The sequence below is a fragment of the Carcharhinus amblyrhynchos genome, chromosome 14, assembly GCF_965287045.1.
Source record: "Carcharhinus amblyrhynchos chromosome 14, sCarAmb.v2.hapA, whole genome shotgun sequence".
Taxonomy (NCBI): domain Eukaryota; kingdom Metazoa; phylum Chordata; class Chondrichthyes; order Carcharhiniformes; family Carcharhinidae; genus Carcharhinus; species Carcharhinus amblyrhynchos.
This window is the reverse complement of record NC_137337.1, coordinates 23,530,599-23,555,792: the sequence shown is the minus strand read 5'-3', so window position 1 is coordinate 23,555,792 and position 25,194 is coordinate 23,530,599.

Here is a 25,194-nt window from a genome sequence, read left to right as displayed (position 1 = left end):
TGTACCCACCCCAGTCCAACATTGGCATCTCCACATCACGATTTATTATTGTCACATACATTGGTACACAATGAAAAGTATTGTTTGTTGTGTGCTATACAGACAAAGCATACCATTCATAGAGAAGGAAAGGAGAGGATGCAGAATGTAGTTTTACAGTCAAAGCTAGGGCATAGAGAATGGTCAACTTAATTTAAGGTAGGTCTATTCAAAAGTCTGATGACAGCAGGATGGTACGTGGCATCAGACTTTTGTATCTTTTCCTGTGGAACTTGATGGACTTCTCCCTTTGCCATACTGGGGCCATGCTCCAAGTGATGAAGTCAGAAGCCCTACAGAATATGGCATCTGCAGCCTGCTACACATGTATACATGTCACCAGTGCCTAGCTGAAATAGCCTGTATGTATAAAATTTGAGGACTGCAGTTACCTTCATAGTCACTGATGTGGCCCAGTGGGAGTACATTTAATCCAACATGGCTCCTCGTTTTTCCCTCTTTCATCCTTCCATGCTGTGTGGTAAAGACTTAAATAGAGAGATGCTACGTGGGAAAGGCAATTTTTCCCTATTTTCTGAAATAAAAACAGTAAATGGTGGAAATGCTCAGCAGTTCATACATTAACTGTAAAGAGAGGGGGTCAATTTTCCAAAAAGTGCTGAATTGGTGGGAAAACTGGTCTAGATCATCACTGGTTTGTCAGTGAAGCTTCAGACCTGAATCTCCCCACTCTGTGCAATGCAGAGGTCGCAATCATGAATCTCATTAAAAATTCAGGAAGGGGCGGAGCCTATTCGCTCCAGAGTCTAACAGTTCTGGAACTCTGTGCATGTGCACTGGCCCTGATCTGTCAGTCTCCCCATTCGTTGGTCAGCTCGATCGCTGGCTAGCCCGGGACACTGGCAGTGCTGCCCCTCCTGCACCCCCGCCACCATGGCTTGATCACCACCCCTACAACAATTCCCGGGCCAGTATTGACGCCCCCCCCTGTCCTGGAGTGCCCAATGTCCCAGCCCACCCCCCCCACCTCCCCCCCCAGCAGTGGTGTTCCCCTATCTCCCTCACCCCAGCAGACACCCCCCCCCTCCGCTGACACCCCCCAACACCGGGGTCAGAGCCCACCCCCTGGCAGAGCACCAAACCCCCGGTCTGCCCCAATTGCTGGCCTCTCTCCAGCCCAGACCGACCGAAATGCAGAGTGGCTCCCCACCCTCACCAATTATCCCCAGGCCCTGCCCACAATAGGCCCCACCACCTTAGCACTACCCGCTGTCCAGTGGGCAGTGCCAAGGTGCCCCCTGGTCATGGGCCATTTTACCCTTTGGCAGTGCCAGGAGCACAGACTGGAACTGCCAGGGTGCCCATGCCCAGGGGGCCACCCAACCTCTGGGGGGCCCCGATTGCCCCCCCCCTTCACTCTGGCAGGGTCTCCCGCTAGTTCACCGAATGTGGGGAGCTAGTCTAAACCCCACTGGGATGAAGTACTCCTGGTGGGGAGTGGGAGATGTAATCGGGCCCAGCAAGTTCCATGCCGAGCCTGGTAATCACGTGTAAACTACAATTAAAATATATTAAAAACACATTTAAATTACTTACTTCTCTTCCTGCTGGTTTCCAGTGTGGTCCTGTCTGCCACTGTTCCCTGACTCTGGGAGACACGCATGTGTCGGGAATGCATGCGCAAGTCCAGTGAAATGGCCGATACCAGAAAATTTGTGGGTTACAATGGGAGAACCACACCCAACGCTTCAGATTTATAACCTTACATCAGGCACAATGAAAGTGGTTTTGAATCTCGATTGGACCACACTTGAGCGACTCTGGTCTTCCTATAATTTAAAAAAAAGTACAAAGACCATTGCAGAGGATGCAAAAATTATTGACTAGGGTAATAGCATAATTAAGAGATTATCTGTCAAGAAGAGTTGAACAGATTGGAGCTCCTTTCTTTAGAAAAGAGAAGATGGAGGGATGACCTAATTGAAGTATTTAAGATTATGAAAGTATTTGAATAGGGTTGACACAGAGAAGATGATTCCAATTGCATGGGAGACAAGAACTATAACCATAAATATAAAATATCCACCAATAAATCCAGTAGGGAATTCAGGGGAAACTCCTATACTCAGTGAGTGATTACAGTGTGGAACTCACTGTCACAATGTTGAGGCAAAATAAACAAAGAACAAAGAACAACCCAGATTGGGAAACATGTGAAGGAGAAAAGGCTAGGAGGATATAATGTTGGGATGGGATGAAGGTGAGTGGAATGAGAAACAGTATAACCTCTGTGCCAAATGGCCTGTTTCTGTGAGTAAATACTATTAATTACTGGCCATTAAAAATCTTCCTTTGCCTACATATAAGTTTAATTAAAGATGCGTGACCTGAGGCACGGCAACATAGTGGATGTGTGACTGGCCTGGTAATTCATAGACCTGGACTAATATTTTCAGGATATGGGTTTAATGCCCACCGCTGCAATGGGGAATGCAAATGAAATTAATTAAGCCTAGATTAAAAAGCTAGTATTAGTAATTATTATATACTTAAGTGGTTGCATGATTAAAGAGTTGGTCACATGATTTACTGATGATGTCATTGGGGTGTTCACAGGTGTTCCTGTTTAGTTTCATTTTGTCCTCTGTAGTGGCAACAGCTCCTTCAATATATCTGTAGTTGTTAGTTTGAATCTACATGTGCAAGCCACAATTTTTTCTTTTTGTGTAAAACCCACAACCACTAACATAGTTTGGACATTATAGTAATGGTGACCATGAAATTATCAGGTTGATATAAAACCTCATCATGTTCCTTTTAGGAAAGAAAGTCCACTAGTCTGGCCTCAGTATAATTCCTGACCCACAGGGATGACTCTAAAATGGCTCAGCAAGCCACCAAGGGCATGTATAGGGATAGACAATAAATGCTGGTCTTGCCCGTGATATCAAATCCCATAAACAAAAACACTAATTCATGCCCCTTTCATCATTGCAGACCAGCCCTAACTTTGCCTGGCATTTGTAGCTCATATATACAACACAAATGCAGCATAGAAACATAGGATGTGGGAGCAGGTATAGGCCATTTGGTCCATTTGATAAGATCATGGCTGATCTGATTGTGGTCTCAGCTCCACTTTCCTGTATGCCCCCAAAACGCTTGACTCCCTCATCTGTCAAAAATCAATCCAACTCAGCTTTCGATAAATTCATTTACCCAGCTTCCATTGCTTTCTGGGGAAGAGAATTCCACAGGCCAAAAACCCTGTGAGAGAAAAAATTCTCCTCATCTCTGTTTAAAAGGAGGCTGGATATTTTATTCATTCTTCAGATGTGTGCATCGCTGGCTAGGCCAGCATTTATTGCCCTTGAGAATGTGATGGTGAGCAATGGCTTTGATTCACTGCAGTCCAGTTTTAAACTGTGTCCCTTAGTTCTAGTCTCTCTCACAAGATAATTCTGGACTTATGCACAACAGCTCTAGAGACTTGAACACATAAATTCACAATGACACTTCAGTGCAGTACTGAGGGAATGCTCCCATGTTGAGATTTCTTCTTTTGGATGAGATGTTAAGCCAAGTCCCTGTTGCCCTTTTCAGTTGGATGTAAAATATTCCAAGGGACTGCTAAGGAAGAAGAATGGTTAGGTTTGGTTAAATTGGAGCGGAATGCCTGAGCTTGTGGGCAAGAGCGGCACGTCCCTCAAGGCGTCCAAGTTGTCGTCAGTTAAAGTCACCAAGAAGCCACCCAAGTAATGGAGGAAAACCCGCCAGCAGACCTACCTCACCTATATGTACCAGGTGCTGACCTGGGTCCACCCTTCCATCCACATCATGTCCAAGGCCATGAGCGTCATGAACTCCTTCGTGGTGGACATCTTCCTGTGCGTCACCTCAGAGCCCTACACCTCATTCACCACAACAAGTTACACACCATTTCAGCTGAGGAGATCCAGAATGCTGTCCTTCTCATGCTGCTGCAGAGCTGGCCAGACATGTCATCTTTGAGGCACTAAAGCGGTCACCAAGTACACCAACTCCTTTTAGGTCAACCATACCGAAAGATTAGTTGTCAGTGACCTGGACAATATTTATCACTCAACCAAAATCAATAAAAGAAATGACTTAGTCATTATCTAGTCATTATCTCAATGTTGTTTGTGGGACCTTGCCATGTGCATGTTGTCTTTTCTACAACAATGACTGGTCTTCAAAATTCAATAGGTTGTAAAACACTTTGGGGTATCCTGGAATCATGACTGGTGTTTATAAACACAAGTCTTTCTTTCCTTAAAGTATTCCTGGACAATTTTAAACTTCATGGGCAGATGGTGAAGCCTACCCACATGCAAATGCATTTTAAAGGTTATATTTTCCATCTTAACTTGTGAGTCATATTGTATATTCATATATTTGTGATTAGGTATTAAAGCAATTTATTTTGAAACTGAAGTTTTACCAGATTCTGAAACATATTTAATGCCAACCTTTAAAGATTCTCTAATCAAGAGTGTACTTTAATCAGATATGCCCCCGGTTGCAATGAAATCATATGATTGAAATGACATCTGCAATAAAATATATACTGATTATTTCTTAGTCAGTGTACTATATTCAGATCTATTGCAGTGATTGGAGACAGCAGCTGGTGTTGATTCCAAACTTTAAATTCCACAAGTGAGAACAGGAAGTATGTTTCAGGCAGGCCAGTTCTGCTTTAATTGAGGTTGACTGTCCTGTCTGATTTAGATGTGCTACACTATGGTGGAAAAGCTGATGAAACGGTGGGTTTGTATTACTCGGTGGATGATGAGGAGTTGAGCACATTATCAAAAAGCAATTGCAAAAGCCCCTGTTCTGTGGGATCAATTAGAAAGGAGCATTTGATAGAATGGAATGCATGTATGGTGCCGCAGTTGGCACTAATCCAGATTTTTCTGCAATAGCAGGATCACTGACACCATGAATTTCGCCATCCAGCGCGATGCGAATGCCATTTATAACTTACTCCTTGTTTTCCTGCATTACTAATGGGAATACACAGCAGCGAGGAAGGCAGAAAATCAGAACCACCTCAGCCACTTTTCTTCTCTGTGTTAGAGCAAATATATAAGAACATAAGAACATAAGAAATAAGAGCAAACTATCTCACCTGGATGGAGAAGCAAAGATTAATAGCAACAGGAATCTTCCAAAGCTTCCTCAACATTGCAGTTCATGATTTGAGAAAAATAAAACTTTGGCACTAATTAAATCCAGATCATCTCCAATACTGAGTGAACCAAAGGAAATTTTATTAGCTTAGCAAGTCTTTAAGACATGGCATTTCATATACATTTTACAAGGATAGGAGGAATCAACTTTGGAGAACCAAACAGCAACACCACAAGCCAATCATCCCAGTAGTGACATCTCCGGCTTAAAACCCCAAAGGTCAGAAGGATCGTGAAGCCCCACATTTACAGTTTGCATTCAGATTGAAAATCAAAATCAAGTAACCTCCAAGGGAGGTTTCTGTCCAGCCTGAGGATACAGAATATTATCATTTAAATATGAAAGCAGAGGTGAAGACCAGTATCCACCTTCTGGCTCAATTTGCCTGTATTTCAAAACTATTATACTCTTTGTAACAACAATCACATTTACAAAGAAATATGTTTCTAATTACAAAAGGAAAAGAAAAATTATGAAGGGTTCTATTGACATGACAATGCAATGGAAGTCCAGGGCTGCAAACACATCTGCAGGGCTATGACGAAAGAACAGGAGAGTGGGATTCATTGGATAGTTCTTGTAAACAGCTGGCACTGACATGATGGGCCATATGGCCTCCTCCAAATGACATATTAAATCTAAGCTTGAGTTATAGGTACATTAGGTATACCTACATAAAGACAAATATGTATACCGATATCTTCTGCTAAGTATGTGGCAATATTAACTCTTGCTGAAATAAATTATTTAACCATTAAAGGAGCAATACTTGTGCCAACTGATGTAACCATGTAATTTATTTCCATTGCTTACGTCGCATCTTTTTGATTTGTGTATGTTAGACATTGCTCTACATTAAATTGAATTTATTATTTGTCAATCCAAACATTTTTAAAAATCTTTTTTTGGCAACTTCTTATTTACCCTTCCCCTGTTTGGCCATCAGCAAATTTGATCAGTTTCTAACTGGTTTCAATAATGATCTCATTATAATCCCATATGGGCTCCACATCCCATTTCTCCTCAAATTGACATGCACTTTTCACACATACTTTCCATTTCCTTTTTAATCTAGGAATTCTGCAGTTTTTAGTTCAAATAGGATTGTCAAAGATTTCTGAAAGTTTATATATGTTATATATTGATATATGTGTACATACATATAGACACACACATATATGTGTATCCTTACAGATCTACATAGCAATCAATGAGGTTAGTGTAATAATGAAAAATAGCTAGTGGATAGAACATTTTATATTTTTCCCTATTTTAAGTTACACTGAAGCCGATGGAAATAAAAATCAGGAGAAATGTGAAATGAGCTGTTGATTCACTTTCAGCCATTTTACACACTGGCATAAAGCCAAGATCTAGCCCAGGTACCCATTCTGACTCTTTATTAAAGACTTACTATTGTTTGCATATTCTTTGGAACAAATTCCATTATTTTATCTGTGTTTGTTCTGTAGACACTTGAGACAGATGTGTCAGCCTTCCTGAATAAAAGCACTAATTCAGCTTGTTTCCAGTTCGACAGAATCTTATCATTTCCCACCAATTTCTTCAGGATTATAGAGCCCACATAAATTGCTATGCCCACGTCCATCTCTGTCTAGGACGTACATGCCGTGGCTAACAGAAATGTTAGAATGAGCGTTAATTGGTTAGCGATCCTCCTTGTCCCCAGTAGGACATTAGGCCGCAACTCCATCAGGCCCTGTCTTGCAATGTGGTCTGTGTCTTACCCCATCTTTTCCAGGTCAGACACCAAAGTCCTATGCCATCTTGTTTTTGACCTACCCTGTTTATGTTTCCTGGCTGGTATCCATCTTAGAGCATCTTTTTAAAACCATATAAGTTGTTGCCAATTATTGTAAGATGTAGGATTGAAAAGTATCATAATGTGAGATAACAAAAGGGAGTTGGAACCATAAGGCATTGAAAAGTTGAAACCAGACAATACTACACCTCCACACAGGTCCAAAAAGCTTCATCAAGTGCAAAAATGGACCATGGAAAAGTGAGGGGATGTGTAGACAAACAGCTGCTGATTAGTCAGCTTGACATTTTGGAAGAATGCTTCTGGATTAATACATAAACATAAACCCTAATAACAAGTTTCAATTGTATGCATTAAGCTGATAAAATTAATGGGAGTATGGTGCTTGTTGAACTAAAGAAATAAAGACCCCACCCAGATATGGGTCAAGGATTTGATAGGATAGTGACAGTGACAGCAGTTGTTGTTGATCTTGTGAATGTTTGTGCACTGTGCAGCAGCATAGCCATGGTGATATCTTCACTGAAAACTTGGTAATTGTTTTCTAAAACTGGAAGTTATAATCTGTAGTTGATTATCAGTATGTGATGTAAATAAAAAGTAAAGTCGCTGTAGTCTGCTTTTCTCTTTGAGGGGGTGAGCTGACTGGTGGTGATTTAACCTGAGGATCACCACACCTCAGGCATAGGGCAATGTTGAGAAGGTGGGCCCTTCATGAATAACCTCATTAACCCACGCTGTTAATGTTGTGTTGCACAATGAACCAGCCATTCAGCCAACTGAACTAACTGACTGCTGGATGGCTGGTTCATGATGCAGAATGACGCTGAGAGCATGGGTTCAGTTCCCATACCGGCTGAGATTTTTCACGAAACTTGCCTTCTCCACCTTGCTCTTCACCTGAGGTGTGGTGATCCTCAGGTTAAATCACCACCAGTCAGCTCTCCCCCTCAAAGGCTAGAGGAACCTATGGTGAATATGTGATTTGTAGCTGCTATATTTGTAATATCTGTAAGTCTGGAGGTTTCCTTTTCTCAGTGGAATACACTGTTGAGCTGCAGTGAGTTTGCCAAGGTTTCACTGGGGTGTTCCAGCAGAAGGCTGAGTTCAGCTTGATGAGAGCTGATAATATCTTGTATCCTCCTTGCCCATTCTGCAGTTTTGATTTTGGACTATTCTTGCCATCTTCACAAGCCCCTCTAGCCATCACCAAGAGCTTTAGGATTCAATTTTTTTTCTCTTAATCGTCTTTTCCAATATAATGCAGAAAAGGATGGAGATATTGCTTCAAAGAAGGTTTTCCACTCATCAACGTTTGTCCTTCATTGACTGGGCACTTTCTACAGCTCTTTCAGCTCAACTGTCATTTTGGACACATTGGCCTAGGCTGCATAAACTGGGTGGATGAGAATGATCCCAATCTTTGGAACAGGAAGGGCCAAGGCACACCCAATATTGGATATTCTTTTTGGAACAGCCACCTGCAGGCATCTGCTAAGGGTCTCAAGGCAGGGCCACTCTATTGCTGGCAGACAGGTCATGTGAGAAGAGATGGGGTGTGAGTGAAAGGGAGAGGGATCAATTGTTCGATGTGGGAACAATGGGGATGATTGGAATCAGAGGGGGAAATCATGGGGAGCAGGGATGCGATTGATGGGGGAACTGAGAATGGTCTCTGGCACGACAGTGAAGTTGGGAAGAAAACTATTATAGCTCCTAAATATAAATCAAGTAATAATTTTTAAATTTTATTTACATTTTTGGTGTCAACATCCAATGGTCCCTTTGCAAATGACTGTTGAGACTATGTGTTTTCATAAGCATAGTCAAGCTATTTATTTAAAACAGGCTCTCGGTACCTCTTTCTCTGTCTTTGCCAATATTGTAATGTGCTTTGCCAGTGTGGTCATATGTCCCCAGTGTGTAATGGGCCCACACACTTTGTCAGCCACATTGGATGTTTAAGTATCCATTTTTTTCCCCCTGAAAACAAGCACAAACCATCAAATTGATGGACTTTTGTTTTACTGAGAATCCTGGTGTCTCCCCAAAGTCATTTCAGGTGTGCAAAAGTCAAAGACCAGCCCTGGTAAGAGGTAAGGTGCTCTACTGCATTTTGTTACAACACAAAGGACAATAGGAAACAATAGAAGATTTAAGGACTCTGTTATGTGTTTTACAGGTAACTGTTGACTAAATTGGAACCCAGAACTTGGGCTATAAATAATTATATTAATTTTAAAAAAAAGATTGAACACTGACACCAGCCATTGTTTATTGCCTCTCGGTTGCTTCATTCCTCCTTCAGCTCTCTGTTTTCTCTCTTTGTTAGTTTCAGACAGATTCACCACTGTTGGAATTATTAAATAGTTTCTTGCGGATTCTGAATCACTCTCTCGTCTTTAGTTTCAGTCCTTGTATGTTTCGGAACACCCAACGATCATGTTACAGCAACCTGTGTATTATGGGCTTGCCAGTAACTGGAAGCACAAGCTGCCACTTGTTTGCACATGAACATTTTTCTGTGTTAGTGAATAAAAACCTTTCTTTCAATCTCCCAAAACATCATTAAGGACATGGTTCTTTAATTTCACCTTCTGTACTGAAGGATTAAATCATTTGCACCTGTGGGGTATTTTTCCCCTGTTATTGCTTCTAAATAAAGGAAAGTTATTTATATTTTCACCAAAATGATGACAATCATTTTAAGAGATTTTGGACTCCTACAACCCACCACTAAATATCAGAATGAAAGGGGTCAGTAAACTAGCCTGAGTACAGCATCATTTTCTGTGCACTCACAGTGGCGTAGCTTCATTATCTTGTTTATTTTTAAGCTTTATTTTTAGTTACATCCTCAGCAGCTGACCCATGAGGTCGACCTGAAAAATGCCTTTGAATTTCACAATCATCTTGCACATAAACTCGGCATATGTTGCAGATCCAAGCACTGGGTTTAGTCCAAAAAATATGCCACTCAACAAATTCACTTGGTAGCCTGAGGGATTTTTAAGTGCTTACCCTCCTATTGGGCTTGATGTTTGTCAATGTGATGCCTTGCTTTTGTTCTCTGGCCTGGGACGGTTTTAAAAGTTTTGTTCCTAGCACCTTTGCAGTGAAGCATATTTACACATGGAAACAAATCTGCCAGGTGCTTTATCTTGCCTCACAAGATTCTTCTGACTTACTCCTCAATTGAGGCTGACGCCAGGGACATGGAGTGCCAAGATTGGCGTTACTTCAAAAGATTACTTCAATAAAGTAAACTGGTGGGCAGTCTAAAATAAATGCTCTTGTTCCAACTTTTTTTTAAACACTGGAATTAAAGTGGGTTCTATTGAAATCGTGGAACAATTCCAATTTGTGCAAGTCTGATTCCTTCATGAGGCCCATTTTGTTCCACATTTTTGTAAAGGTTGTGAACGAAATTAGAATAGTTCAACTTGCAGGCGAGGGAAATTTCCCCAGCAACGTTAGTGTCTCAAAAGCACCAATGCAAGACTCTTTCACTCTAACATTATCGGTGAATCATTTCAGTCCTACAAAATGCCTACAAACTACTCACTGAAATCCTACAAGCTATCATACAAAAGCAGATAAAGTTCTGAATTCCCAAACAGTTGCTAATATTGCTGCACAACTCTGCGACCGTAAGATGCTTTTGTCCATTAGATCATCCTTCAGCAAGTACGGAACAGGGAAAATGGAATCCTGCCCCCAATGCACACCTGCATTATCCCCATACAAAAAAAGGATGAAATCATACTTCATAAACTGGGATATATCTGGAAGGATATATCCTCACTGATAGTCTCAGTGAGATATGGTTGGAGGAGGATATATCCTTCCAGATATATCCCAGTTTATGAGGTATGATTTCATCCTTTTTTTTGTATGGGGATAATGCAGGTGTGCAGTGGGGGCAGGATTCCATTTTCCCTGTTCCGTACTTGCTGAAGGATGATCTAATGGGCAAAAGCATCTTACAGTCGCAGAGTTGTGCAGCAATATTAGCAACTGTTTGGGAATTCAGAACTTTATCTGCTTTTGTATGATAGTTTTTTTTAGTTCATCTGTGGAACATGGGTGTGGCTGGCTGGCCAGCATTTATTGCCCATCCCTGGTTGCCCTTGTTCAGTGGCAGTTGAAAGTCAACCATGTCTGGAGTCACATGTAGGCCAGACTGGGTAAGAATGGCAGATTTCCTTCCCTAAAAGACATCAGTGAACTAGATGGGTTTTTCCAACAATCAACAAAGGGTTGTTGTTATCTTAATTCCAGATATTTTTTATTGTATTCAAATTCCACTATCTGCAGTGGCAGGATTTGAATCCGGGTTCCCAGAACACTAGCTGAGTTTCTAGATTAACAGTCTAGCAATAATACCATCAGTCCATCACCTCCCCTTATTAACAATTTGAGACAACCTCCAAGAGGTGTACATTCAGGTTGAAAACGTGAGGGAGAACTTGATTATGAATATCCAGACAAGTATCAATTTTTTTTAATTCATTGAATCTACAGTGCAGAAGGAGGCCATTTGGCCCATCAAGTCTGCACCGACAACAATCCCACCCAGGTCCTATCCTATCCCCGTAAGCCAACATATTTACCCTCCTATTCCCCCTGACATTAAGGGCAATTTAGCACGGCCAATCAACCTAACCAGCACATACTTGGATTGTGGGAGGAAACCACAGCACCCGGGGGAAACCCGCACAGACATGGGGAGAATGTGCAAACTCCACACAACAAACACTAGAGGCCGGAATTGAACCCGGGTCCTTGGCGCTGTGAGGTAGCAATGCTAACCATTGTGCCACCATATCATCCCAGCCATTTTCAGTCCATTCTTTAAGTTACAAAGCCAATGCTCAGAGTGGACCAGGAAAACCCAAATCCATCTCCTTGCTTGCTCCAAAAACCAAATTCAAATTGAATCCTATTCATAGTCCCCACAAGAGAGATGAACAAAATCTAAGCTGACAAGGTAAGGCATTGCACTCCATCTTGGGCTTGATCCAACGCCAACTCAAATAAATGTCAATATTCATAAGCAAAAGCCTTACTGTGGAATATTGGATTGATATCTTGGCTTTGATTGAAACTGGACGACAACACCTCACCTCTTACTGAAGCTTCCCTGCATGCTTATACTTTCCACTGCTTGCCCCAAACAAGCCACCGTGATGGTGGTGTGACTCTAATCTCACTTCGGTCTCTCCCTCTACCCCTCGGACACGTTATCCTTCTTTGAACGCCTCACCTTGTTTCACCATTCTCACCTGGTATTTAAAATCTTCAATGTCTGTTTCCTCTTCAAATTTCAACCCAACCTCACAGGTTCCCTTCATCCTTCCCTCACTCAAACTCTGCTCTGAGCAACTCAAAACCAGTAGCTTCAGTCTTCACCTTGCATTCTCGCCTCTGATTCAATGGCCTTCTACCATCCCTAAATCTCCCCTTCCATTTAAATTCTCCTGTCTTTATTTATATTCATGCTCTTTACTTTGCCATCTTATGTGGATTGTCCACTCTCATAATATGGATCACAGAGAAAGCCATCTCCAATCACTCGCCTGTGTCCTGCATCAAACTTAATGCTCTATTTCCAAATCCCACTTTCCCCTTGCATCTGAACCTGGAATAAACTCTCCACCAATCACTTTACAATTGACCCTTCACATTCCCAATGGTCTATCATTGGGATTCCATTCACCACAAACCTTCAGCTGTTGTTGCTTTTTCCCAAACAGACCCTCACCTTGACATTTTGCTGTCATGCCTCCAGTAAAACACCAAAGTTGTTCCTTTTGGTTGGGCCCCCACCTGCATTCCCTCAACTCCAAAAGACTCAAGCTTCAGTGTGTCTGGCACACAATTGGTTTAGTCCGACCTTAGCATCCGACCACATCAGGTGCTATTAAGCTGCATTCTCCTCTGCTAAAACTATCCACTAGTCCAGGAACATTGGGGAACAAAAAATAATCCGCAACATATTTCTCCATCACCAGATCTTTAACCGTCTCTCCCTGCTACTTCCTTTCATACCTCCAATGATGAATGTAACTAATTCATTTTTTTTGTCATTGAGATAGATAGATATCCCCCCATTTTGCTGTTTCTGGTACATACCCCACCTCCCATTTTCCAGTAAGATTCCCTCCTCTCTAGACTTGAGCCCACTTCTTTCTCTCATGTCTCTTCTGACTCTCATCATGTTTTCTCTGTGGGATTCCTTTCTCACTCCTTTTGTCCAAACTCCCACAAAAATCTGAACCATGCAACAACTCTTCCTCCCTTTCACGCTCGCTGACACTGTAGCTGGTTGGCAACCTTATCTGTGACTGTAAACTATTCCAGTGCACTGCTGCCTCACAGCCCCAGTGACCCAGGCTCAATACCAGCCTTGAGTGACTTTCTGTGTGACGTTTACACACTCTCCCCATGTCTGCGTGGATTTCCTCTGGGTGCTCCGGTTTCCTCCTAAAATCCAGAGATGTACAGGTTAGGTGGATTGGCCATGCTAAATTGCCTCTTAATGCCCCAAGGTGTGTAAGTTAGGGGAATTAATGGGGTAAATGCAAGAGGTTATGGGGATAGAGCGCAGAGTGGGGCTGAGTAAGATGCTCTGTTAGTGAGGCAGGGCACACTCGTTGGGCCAAATGGCCTCTTCCTGCATTGCATGGATTCCAAGATTCGTCTTATCCTTTTCCACTTCTCGTCAGCCTTTGACTGAGGTAAGGAGAGACCATCCTCCCCCTGTGGCTATTCTCTTTAGGACTGCCCTCACCTGGTTCCACTCTTCCTGGGGGGAGGGATCCAAAACAAGGGGGGACACACAATCTTAAAATTAGAACTGGACAACTAAGCAGAGACATCTGGAAACAAAGTGTGGCAGAAACAAAATCTTCTCCGTGAGTGTTCCAGACTGAAATGGCCAGAATTTTGGGGAAAGCGATAGGGATCAAAGGCGGGTGGATAGAATTGGGATACAGACCTGCCATACTCTACTTGAATGGTACAGCAGGTTTGACGGGCTGAATGACCTGTTTCTAGTAAATCCCAGCTCACGAGTTCACAATATTCAATCACCTTATGTATTTAGCCTACGTTTTCATACTATACTGACACAATCAAAGAATCAGAATTATAAAGTGAGTTGGGTGCATTGGGTGAGATAAAGTTCTAATCCTAATTATTATTTAATCACCGCCTTCAAATTGAAACGTAATTGATTCCGGGTTTTTTAAGTGCGGCAATGTTAAATGTGCAAAACGTACCAAGCGACGCTGTCAAAAGCCCAGGAATAAAACCAAAGCTCGCATGTTGTTGCCCAACCTCAAGGAGTCCTTTGTAAATTGGTTGGATATATTTTCTGTGTATCCTCAGTTTTCAACGCTAACACAATTCTAACTATTGCAATTCATGCTTCTTGGAGTACAATGAAGAGACTATTGAAAGTACGGAAGAGAGAGGGGGGGAAAAAACATTTGCTGCGATTTAGCAGGGGGCATGGGTCAAACTCGATTCGGGTTGCATTCATCGACTGGTGACTGTGGGGCTGAAGCTGCATTTCCTCGTCAGTGTGCCGAGTGAACCACCAGGTGGCGGCAGCTGTCCAGTAAAAGGCTGCCAGCGCCAGACTGACCTCCACCAAATCCCAGTGACTCTCTCTGCGTGTCTGTTTGCAGCAAGGGATGTTTTAAAGGTGACGCACAAGGTTTGTGTAGAGTGTATGTTTCTTTTGATGGTGGTGAATGTTTCTGGAGAGTTCGACTCCGTTGTAACTGGAAAAGGAGGAGGGAGAGAAAAAGAGACAGAGCGCGTCATGACATCCTGACAGTGCAATGCCAAATTGCACTGTCCTCTAAATGTGATTTAAAATAAAATCTGAGCAATAAATAATCATAGAATCTTACAGCACAGGATGAGGCCGTTCGGACCTTCATGCATGTGCAAGCTCTTTGAAAGGACTACCCGATGAGTCTTTTCCCTCTATTATTTTCACTATATCTCAATACATGATAGGGAAATTTCGCAGTAACTTCATTGCAGTGTTAATGTAAGCAGCCTTGTGACTAATAAATAGGCTTTTATTTTAAATGTGACAATAATAAAACAATTCAATTCAATATTTATTTTATTTTCAATCTGCACATTTGTAGATTATTTTCAGTGAGGAACAGTCAGTAGCTGAAGGGCTGGGTGCACTCAGTTCAGGCCGATTGAGTGGTGCTTATTTACCCAGTTCATACACAAGCTGAACTCAGTCTACCCTGCTGATTTTCACAGCAAATCGACTCCCCCTCCCTGTGTGTCCGGTATAATTGTAACACAGCCAACCATTTGAATATCAAGACAAATGAAGCACAGATAACCGGGCTGTGCTGCAGCAGATCTGCCAAGTTGTGACTAAGAACAATTTTATTGGAGACAGAGAACGAAAAAAGGAAAGATCGTTTGAAAATAGGCAATACGTAATTGTGCAGATGCCCCTCACACACACGAGGTTAGACTGGTAGGGCCGGTGTTAGGTTTCTCCGGAACCTTCTTCCATCATAGACTAAGCAAGGAAGTATTGTACAGACTGGATTAGAGTCTGTCCGGTGTGCGAGGCCTTCCTTCCCTTCTTGTGGCTGTAATTTCTTCACAACAGACTTCCACATGGCCCATAATGGAACACAATCCCCACCACCTACACCCCCCCCCCCCCTTGTAATGAGTGACAGGCCCTCCGAGCAGAGTGACCTTGAGCCTGGGAGTCAAACATTCAGCTACATGTGGGTGGAGGGGGGAGCCTGAATCCACGTTCACACATTCGGTTCTGCTGGTATAAGCCAGCGTCCCGAGGCTTTGGAGTGGTCAGATCCCGGTGCTTTTAGGATTGGCGCCCTCCTCCTCATATCCAGGCATTGCCACCAGTCGGTGTCCCTATATATTCCCAGAGAAAAGACCATCCTTTCATAGTTACATATCCCCCTATACAAGTGACAGAGCAGTTGCAAACCATAGTGAGCTGGGAACTTTAGAAGCAATATTTTGTTCCAGTGGGTGTTTATTTTTTTTAAATCTAAACAATATTCTGCTGTTTGTGAAATGGAAATAATTCAGTTGCTGGGAATCAGAAATAACATCGGAAGCGCTTCTTTCGACTTTGTGAGAAGGAATGGACAACCGTAGAGTGAAACAGTTGCACTGAACATCATCACACGTGCAGATTTTTTACAATGTATCTCTTCAAACCTTCTGATGAACCTTGTGTTCTGTCCGAGTTTGGGTGTGTGTATTTGGGTGTGTATATTTCCCATTAAATGTCTTCCCAATCGAAGAGCATTTTGTCCCCCCACCACATCACCGCCCCTCCCCCCATCCCCGATCGGCACTCGGATCACATTTTGATGAGTGTTGTAGGGGCGAGCTGGTTAATACTTGTATCATCCTGACCAACAGCAGTGAGTTCAAACTCAAGCCAAGTATTCAGCTACGAATACCTCTTTATTGAATATCACTAATACTGAGGACGGAACGACGGCACAGTGGTTAGTACTGCTGTCTCACAGCGCCAAGGACCCGGTTTCGATTCCCAGCTTGAGTCATTGTCTGTGTGGAGTCTGCACGTTGTCCCCATGTCTGTGTGGGTTTCCTCCTACACTCCAAAGATGTGCAAGTTAGGTGCGTTGGCTATGCTAAATTCTCCCTCAGTGTACCTGAACAGGGGCCGGACTACGGCGACTAGGGGATTTTCACAGTAACTTCGTTGCAGTGTAACCCTACTTGTGACTAATAAATAAGCTTTTTCATTTTATGATAATGTAAAACCCGGGAGTGAAACACTTGTCTCCCTTCGGCTCAAGGGTATTGCCAAACAGAAGTCGTTACCTGCAAAGGAGATGCGAATAAACCAAATTGGAATTCTGAAATACATTTGCGTTATTCAAAGGGACAATTTTAAAAAATTTGGAGGATTATACACAAATACATGAGTTTGCGCATCAAACGCAATCTGATATTAGGTGTTAGCTGGAATAACAGGTAAACATTGGAGTACAATATACAATATGGCGTACATATACAAAGTATCTCAAACAGCGAGACTGCAGCCCGTATAAGCACACAATGATATTTCCTTTGAAGGTGAGTGCGGCATCCTATATTCACAAATACACATTCAGCGCTGCTGTTGACATCTCTGATATAAGTATTGGCTGCAGGATTTCACCCCCCCCCCCCCCCCCAGGATTGAGCTTCTTGTTTAATGACTCCCGTCTCGGTTGTAAAAGTCTAATAATGGGAACGGGCGATGTTACAAACAAATTTGGCGAGTGTCGTCGTCATAAAACTCACCTTTGTTAGAACTCCGTTTGCTTCAGAAGTCACTGACGCATGTAATTTGCAACAGATTTGATGCTGCTGTCTCGCTTTACAGCAAAAAAAAACCAGATGAACTTTGCCTGTAGCCAGGTTTAATTAATATTCTCGACATAAAGTCACGAATTTCCTATTTTTTTAAAATTGCACCTCAGTCGCTCTCTGCACTCTTGTCACTACTTCCCTGAAACAGAACACCGAATAGACTTATTAGTGTTCCTTTCACTGAATATCAAGATGTTACAATTAGGTACTCGTCAGATCACATTTCACTGTAGTTGCAATTCCGAAAAAGAGATGTCTCTGGTCCATTTAACCACTTACATTTTTGTTGCTTGACGGATTTATTAGCAATTGAATTCATATCCTTTCCAACGCTCTTTGAAAAATATTCCGCACGTGTTAAGTGTGACACTGAACCATTTTGCCTCCTATGCTTAGGGGTTGGAACAAGTTGTTTGGAACCTTTGAGAAAGACACAATTTAGAACTGATGTTGTCAATTAATATTCAACCTGGGCAATATTGTTAAGGATATCCAAGGTGCTGGAAATGTACAGCGGCAAATAAGCTTGGCAACTGCTCCTACCCTCCTGTCGGCATGTTGTGGACTGCTTACCTAGTTTAACCTAAAACCGAGGCAGAAAGCTGAATCTTTTACGGGTGCCATTGACTATTACATTATTGATGGCCATTCCAAGACCCGTTGCTCCACACACACACACACACACACGCAATCTGAATTTACCTGATACAACACATTACCTAGATTGCCGGCAAATAGATGAAGCAATTTATTTTCTGGTAAGTTTTTCGGCTATTGCTTTATGTCAATGGCCGTCGCAATGGTGGTTGCATGTTGCAAGTATGGTTGTAGGCCAATAGAAAATTATCCTGATAATATAAATGCCCAAGTTAAAAGTAAGGAACATTCTCCAACCAAGCAGCCAAACAGCAGCCTGACAGGCTGTTATGCTGTGGTGATCGGGGGGAGGGGAGGCGGAGGAGGGCGGGGGGCGGGGAGTGAGTATCTGGTTAGATGGAGAGTTCATTTGAACGCCTGGAGGATCACATGGTAGGACCTCATTTGACATAAAACACGGCGATGGCAGAATTTTGAGAGCAGTGCGCATATTTGAAAAAGGGATGTTATTTTTGGGAAGAAAAGTGCTTATTGTACACTTAGGAAAATGTTGACCCATTTAAAGGGCAGCTCAGACAGACATTTCTAATAAATGTGGGAGCAAGCTGCCAGCTCTCTGCTCAATGTGACGGCTGTTTTGTCTCCAGCATCTCGCTGCAAAATAATCCGGGTAGGTTCCTGTGAGCCTTTGTGTTTGCTCCGGGAGATGTTGGCTGAACGGATCGAGTTACAACTTTCATTTCCTGAAATGTTTGAGGGGACATCCAGAGTTTTATCCTCAAATCAGCCAGACCCACAAGCTCGTGTTTCACAGCCTGTCAATCAGCTGTCACCGAATAAATGGCCCCTTTTTTTAAGAGAGGGAGATGGAGATCTACCTGTTATTCATGACCTTTTAACAGGTGATCGCTCACCGTAAGAACAGGTAGTAATAATGATTTAGCTTGTCCCTTGTTTCCTCTTTTAAAAAATGTTGGTAAGCGAACACTATACCTTCCCTCCCCCTGTTTTTTTTCTCTGAGCTCTTTCAGACAGATGAATACATCAAATGTAAGTCAATATCTCTTTTGTTAAGAAAACTCTGGCCATTCATAAAACACCCAGTGATTTCCAAATGGCACCAATTTTTCAATAAATTCTTTGTTTAAAAAAATACCCCATAAGAAACATTTGTCTTGAAACAATAAACTTTTCGTCCCATTTAGTTGATCAGGCCAGTTGATGAAACAAGGACACAACTCCTTGTGAAGACCTCAGCATCAAATTAGCCTGACTTTTCAATTTTTGGCTTCCTTCTTCGTGTTGATGCAATGTTATCCTTATGGAGGCACTTCCTATGGGATCATAGATATTTATCAGAGTTTATTCTCTCCTATTCTGATTTTATCCGGTACAAAATTAATGTTTAGGTGGAACATATGTTTAATTCCTGTCAAATAGACATTAAAAATTAAACTTCTCAATCGGAGAGCGGGATGGGAAAGGGGAGAAAAGAACTGTTCACAGCAGTGGCGTTACTTTTCTAAGCAACTTCTTTACAGAAGGCAGGTCGGTGGTTCGGATCTATTGCATTGAATAGTCCCGCTTGCAGGGAAATTAATCCACCTCCTCCGAAAAGTTGTCAGTAAACGCAAGTACACGAAATTTATTTGTCAGCGTTTCCACTTGAGCCCAAAGTAGGCATAAATAATTTTAGGTTTCGAAAGGACTTTGAGGAGCCCTACACTGGGTCTGCATCAACCGGTGAGCAATTTAGAACACTGTAACACAATTACCTTAAAACTGAACCCGAATATATACCGATGCAGATCCCACACTTCCTTAATTGAAGAAGGCACTCACAGATATTGCAGCATAATGCACCTTGCAATATATTTCTGGTTTTAAGGACATTGCTCTCAGTTGTGACACTAGACATAGATTCTTAGCATTTGCAGACACGTTCCGATTCCAATGAATGTAAAGAGTTGCACCTTCATAAGCACATTCATTTCCACTCTGATACATTCCCCAAACGCCCTTTAAGTCAATGACGAATGTATTTCACCAAAGGTTAGCGTCGCATAAACATCTTTGTACTTGCCACGATTAATTGTAATTTAATTGTAAAAAATCACTTTATAAATAAATCCATCCACTTTTTTTTGGACGTATCTGTGTGTGTGTTTTTACAGGCTGAAAGTGAGCAGATAGTCAGTGCATATAATCCTGACATAGTGTTCTCTCAAGCATCCCGCCATGTGGGTGAAGTAACATGCAGACCTCCAACTGTACAATTCGGATAACGAAGCAGGCACCGTCCCATTACTGAATGTTACCCATTTACGGCCCGCTTTTTTGTTTAGTTAATTGAGTTCTCCACCGGTTGGGAGATTTCTTCTTGATGTTTGGGTGTGAGGCGGACAAATTTGAGGGAACGCCCTTTTAATCCCCTTCTCCTGGCGGGGGGGGGGGGGGGGTAAACAGCCACAGATGAGGATTAATGGAAATCTATCTTAACGCACATTCCAGCTACTTTGTCCCTGAGAGTTAGTTGTTCAATGTCTTTGTCCCTACATGACATTGGAAAGCTTCCACTGCACTGCCGATGTCTCTCTCTCTCTCCACGGCACCACCCCACCTCGAGTTTCAGATTTCTCACGGCTCATGTATTTTTCAGAAAAAAATCAATATCTTAAGCAAAGGAAAGTATCGGGAAACTGCACACCCTCTTATTTCTCGGAAAACCAAGCAAGAAGAAAAAAGGTCGAAAGATCATTCTCTTCCCGCCCCCCCCCCCATCTTTATTTAAATACAAAACAAAATCATTTTTTGTCATCTCAATGTGTGTCCCTTTGCACAGACCGACTAAAATATTTGCAATTGGATCACAGAAGGAAATAATTGTTATCTGATCTTAACTTATCAATGAAGACAGGTCTGGCCGGGCCACTGATGTGTGGAGCTAATCCATGCATTTAGAGCTCCATTTACTTCAGCCGTAATTTCATCAGAGTCGACCACCTTGGAGTGAGGTCAATATACTACTTATTCACTGCAGGAAAGCTGCAGGTGGATGTCCAATGACACAGCAATGGCGTCCAGTTGCCCCCTTTTTGCATGTTGCATTTCTGCACTTCAGTTTTTTTTAAACAAAAGCAATTAACCTTCGCATTGGGTGAACTTGTGACATTTCTGATCTTATAATTTGAAATCTGATTGTGTGCAGCGATCCCTCCACGTTTGCTCCTGCTGTTTTGATAATAATGTTTTCTCTTTGACCAGACATGGCAGGAAGAAATAACCAACTCACTCTCACGCCCTTCTTGAGTGAGGTGGGGGGGGGGAGCGGGTGGTGTTAAATGCAAATGACTATTACCGATGCTTCTGTAGAAATTGCGCGCATTTGTGGTCGAATTTCGTGTTTTACGTTGAAAAGCCTCAAACAATAACCCTGTCCTCTCTTCCCACCAAATCCACCCCCCCCCCCCCCATCCCACTCAACTACAAACATCCTGTCATGCAGCATGACTTCAGGGCGGGGGGGAAGTAATGCGCCCTAACCTTCAAACGATCCTTGTGACTTGCCAGAGGTCTGCAGTCATTCGAACTTTAATCGGTCAATCGCATGGGGAAACACGTGGTGATAGAGTCTCTTTAAAGGATCGCAGCCAAGGAGAGATAGAAATAACTGTTCTGGTCATGGCACTCATCCGTTACTGATACAGGAAGGAACATCACTACTTTCGGAGCAGCTGCGCACCCTTGTATTAAAATTGGTTTGTAGCCGCGGCAGAGGAATTTAGAAAATTAATTTCCCATCTACAGCGCTTAGTAATACCTTTAATTCAAGCGAAAGGTATTAATAGCAGCCAAAACTGTCCATGTATAAACCAAACAGCTAAACAGCAATTCAAGCATCACAATAGACGGTTTTTCTGCTACGATTTTAATGCACCACCTTATCTCATGATCCAACATAAATCACAAATCTCCCCTCCAATGCCTTCATTTTGACTCTCCCTTTTCCTGCCCCATATGCATTTGAACTTATATTCCAACAACAGAGGGGGGAGGTGTGGAACATGATTCTTTCAACGCAATCACTGTTCTGTGTTTTTTTTCTAGAACGTTCTTGCTGTTATTTGTTTTCTAGCAGCTGAATGAAGATATTCCCCCCAAACTCCGCCTATGTGGTTCTGGGGGACCTCCCTCCTCCCCCCAACCCGCAAGGGTGGGCTTCCATAGTCAATGTGACAAACCTTTTTTGTGACTATGAAATGTGGTATAACATTACTGGCCCGACTTGGCAACGCATCATTAAAGGGCCATTCATTATTTAATAATCCAATGAAGCAAGCGCAGGAAGTCTGACTTTTTTTCAGAGATACCTTATTTCAGTGCTAAGTGAGAGCCGGTTACCTCTTCATGTAGACCTTAGAATGTTGGGTACTTGCCTGATCGACTTGTGGATTAAATAATTTAATTAGGAACATTAAATGAAACTTAGAAGATGTCTGATTTTAATATGTCTTTGCACTTTTCATGTTGGTGAAATGAAAGGAGCATTAGTTATTGTTTAATAAAACGTCTTTGCTTCTGTGTCTGTCCCAATCACTTGCCAATTCCCTTTGAGCGTTTGCCATTTTATATTCCTGGCTGGTTAATTGTCTTATTCTGTTGTGCCTTAATGAGTCATTTTCTGTATTTTAATTCCCAAGTCATATTGTACACCAGCTGTTGCCTTCACAATGTTGGTCAGAAACACTGCAACTGAACACCGCTTCACCACGTGGCAGAGTGAAATCTCAGGTGGAGTTTCTGTCTCTCGACCACCCTCTATTGTTGCCCCTCTCCAGAAAATCTACGTATAATCAGCGCGGTTAAAAAGAACGCGCACAGTTAACAAACTGATCCAGAAACAAAACGGGGGAGCGGGGTGGGGGGGGGGGGGGGTGGGCAAGGATAATAGAAAAAAGTGAGTGGCGGGAGGGGGAAGGGAGGGGCAGTAAATAAAATCGCAGACAAGAAGCTGTAACATAGTGACACACACATGGAGGCAAACACTCTGGGCACCTTGAACATGGCTGTAAGAGCTGCTAGTGGCGATGGTAAACTCCCCAAATCGCAACCAGAAAGCATAAAACATTCCATAAAAGAAAACATCAAATAAACCAATATGAAATCAGCTCCCAGCTTAAGGCCAACTCAGTCACCCAAACTGTCTTGCGGGGGGGGGAAAAGGAAACCCTGGCGAGTCAAGCCTGAAACCTGGTAGGAGACATATTATTCAGTACAGGTAATCTACACGGGACTTCCATGTCCCAAACCATGAATGAGCATTGCCACGGGAGATCAAGTAACGAATTGATACATTGAAAAAAAACAAGATGACAATTGAAATTGTTCTAAAACTGATGGAAGGTCCTGTTGCATTCCAGTTATAGGCCTGTGCGTCAGGTCAGAGTGACTTGCACATTCTTATGCATGTACGAAAGATTGCAACCTCTTTCCAGTGGTAAGATTTTCATGTATCGATACAAATTACGTTATCTGACAGAATAATTCACTTTCGTTCATGAACACTGAAGTTTTGCGAAGCATTTGTACAAATATTTAAAAACATGTCCCTTTCAAAAAGCATCAAATAGTTGACTTTCCCAAGTAGAATCATCGAACCCCTACAGTGCAAAATGAGACCAATCGGTCCCATCGAGGACCCACCGACAACAACACCACACAGGCCCTATCCCCGTAACCCTATGTATTTACCCTGCTAATCCCCCCTCGACACTAAGGGACAATTTAGCATGGCCGATCCGCCTAACCTACACATCTCTGGACATCTTTGGACTGTTCTGACTTTGGATCTGTAGGTCAGTGCAATTCGAGAATACAATTTTCCTCTGGTAATATCACCTGTACTATAGTACTTGACCACATTCCCGTGATTTGCCGTGTGTTGCTTGGTAACACTGTAATGTTGGTACAATTGGAATTCTAAAAGCTCCATTACACATTGGACTGAAGCTTGCTCCTTGTTCATCAGAAACTGTTGTATATTTCCCAGCGGACTCCATCCAGCACCGCAGCCTCCCCCCCCTCCCGCATCCATCCAATTTCAGCCGGATTTTAAAGATTGCTTGTTCGATGACAGCCATATTTTGACATGGGCCGTGGAAAACGCATCTGCATTAATCAAACACGTTTCCTTCAAACATGTTTTCTACAAAAGCATTTTTATCAGTCGGTGTTCGCACTGCTTTGCATTTCAAACAGGCTTTTGGTTTTGCATTTCTGATCATTCCAACCATGGTCACGAACGGTCCCAGCCAATCGCCTGGCTGGGGGGGTAAAATGTGCAACTTTTGTGATCGGTTCCGACCGTGGAATTAACCGTCTCCCCTTTCAGTTCTCGGATGGACCCTGTATTGGGAAACTAGACTTGTTTTTTGGGGGGGGGGGGTAAAATTCATTTAGCTGCAAATTAGGACAAGGCTTTTAGGGGCTTTGGTACAAACACAAGCTCTGTTTGCGGATTTAAATAGAGGAGCTCATTTTGTGAGCACGCTTAAAATGTAAAGAAAACAAATTTGAAATCAGTGCTGAGGTGCTTCTAAAAACACAAAAGACTGAATCGAATCCCTGTAATATTTGCCACAATCTGCTCCACATTCAGCAGGCCCAGTCCAGCCAGCGGCTGGTTCACATTAACTCCAGGAAATCCTCAGTTCTCTGCAAACTCGAGCTGTACCAAACAATTACCCTCATCTCATAGAAGGCCTTTTTAGTTCCCAGCAAAAAGTGTCTGGAGGCCAGTCGTGTGTTTATTTTACATTTAGAGGAAAACTCTACCCAAAACCGAGATGCCTTTCGTAACCATTGGGATATGGGGTGAGTGGAGCGGGGCGGAGGGGGCTGGGGGGGCGCTTACCGTTTGAGCTGCTATTTTCGACATTACTGCAAATGAAACGCCCGCATTGCAACAAGATCAAAGTCACCTCGGAACAAAACCATCCCGATGCTACATTTTCTACAAGTGTAAAGGTGTTTCAGCGCAACGTATGGGTAGAAATATCGCCAGTGGGTTAGCCCCGGTAGTGAAAGATCCATTTGATGTACAAGTTCTGTCCTGAACTGTTGAATTGTGTCTCCCCGCCCCCACTGAACCTCCTAACCTCCAGGCTTACTTTAACTAATTT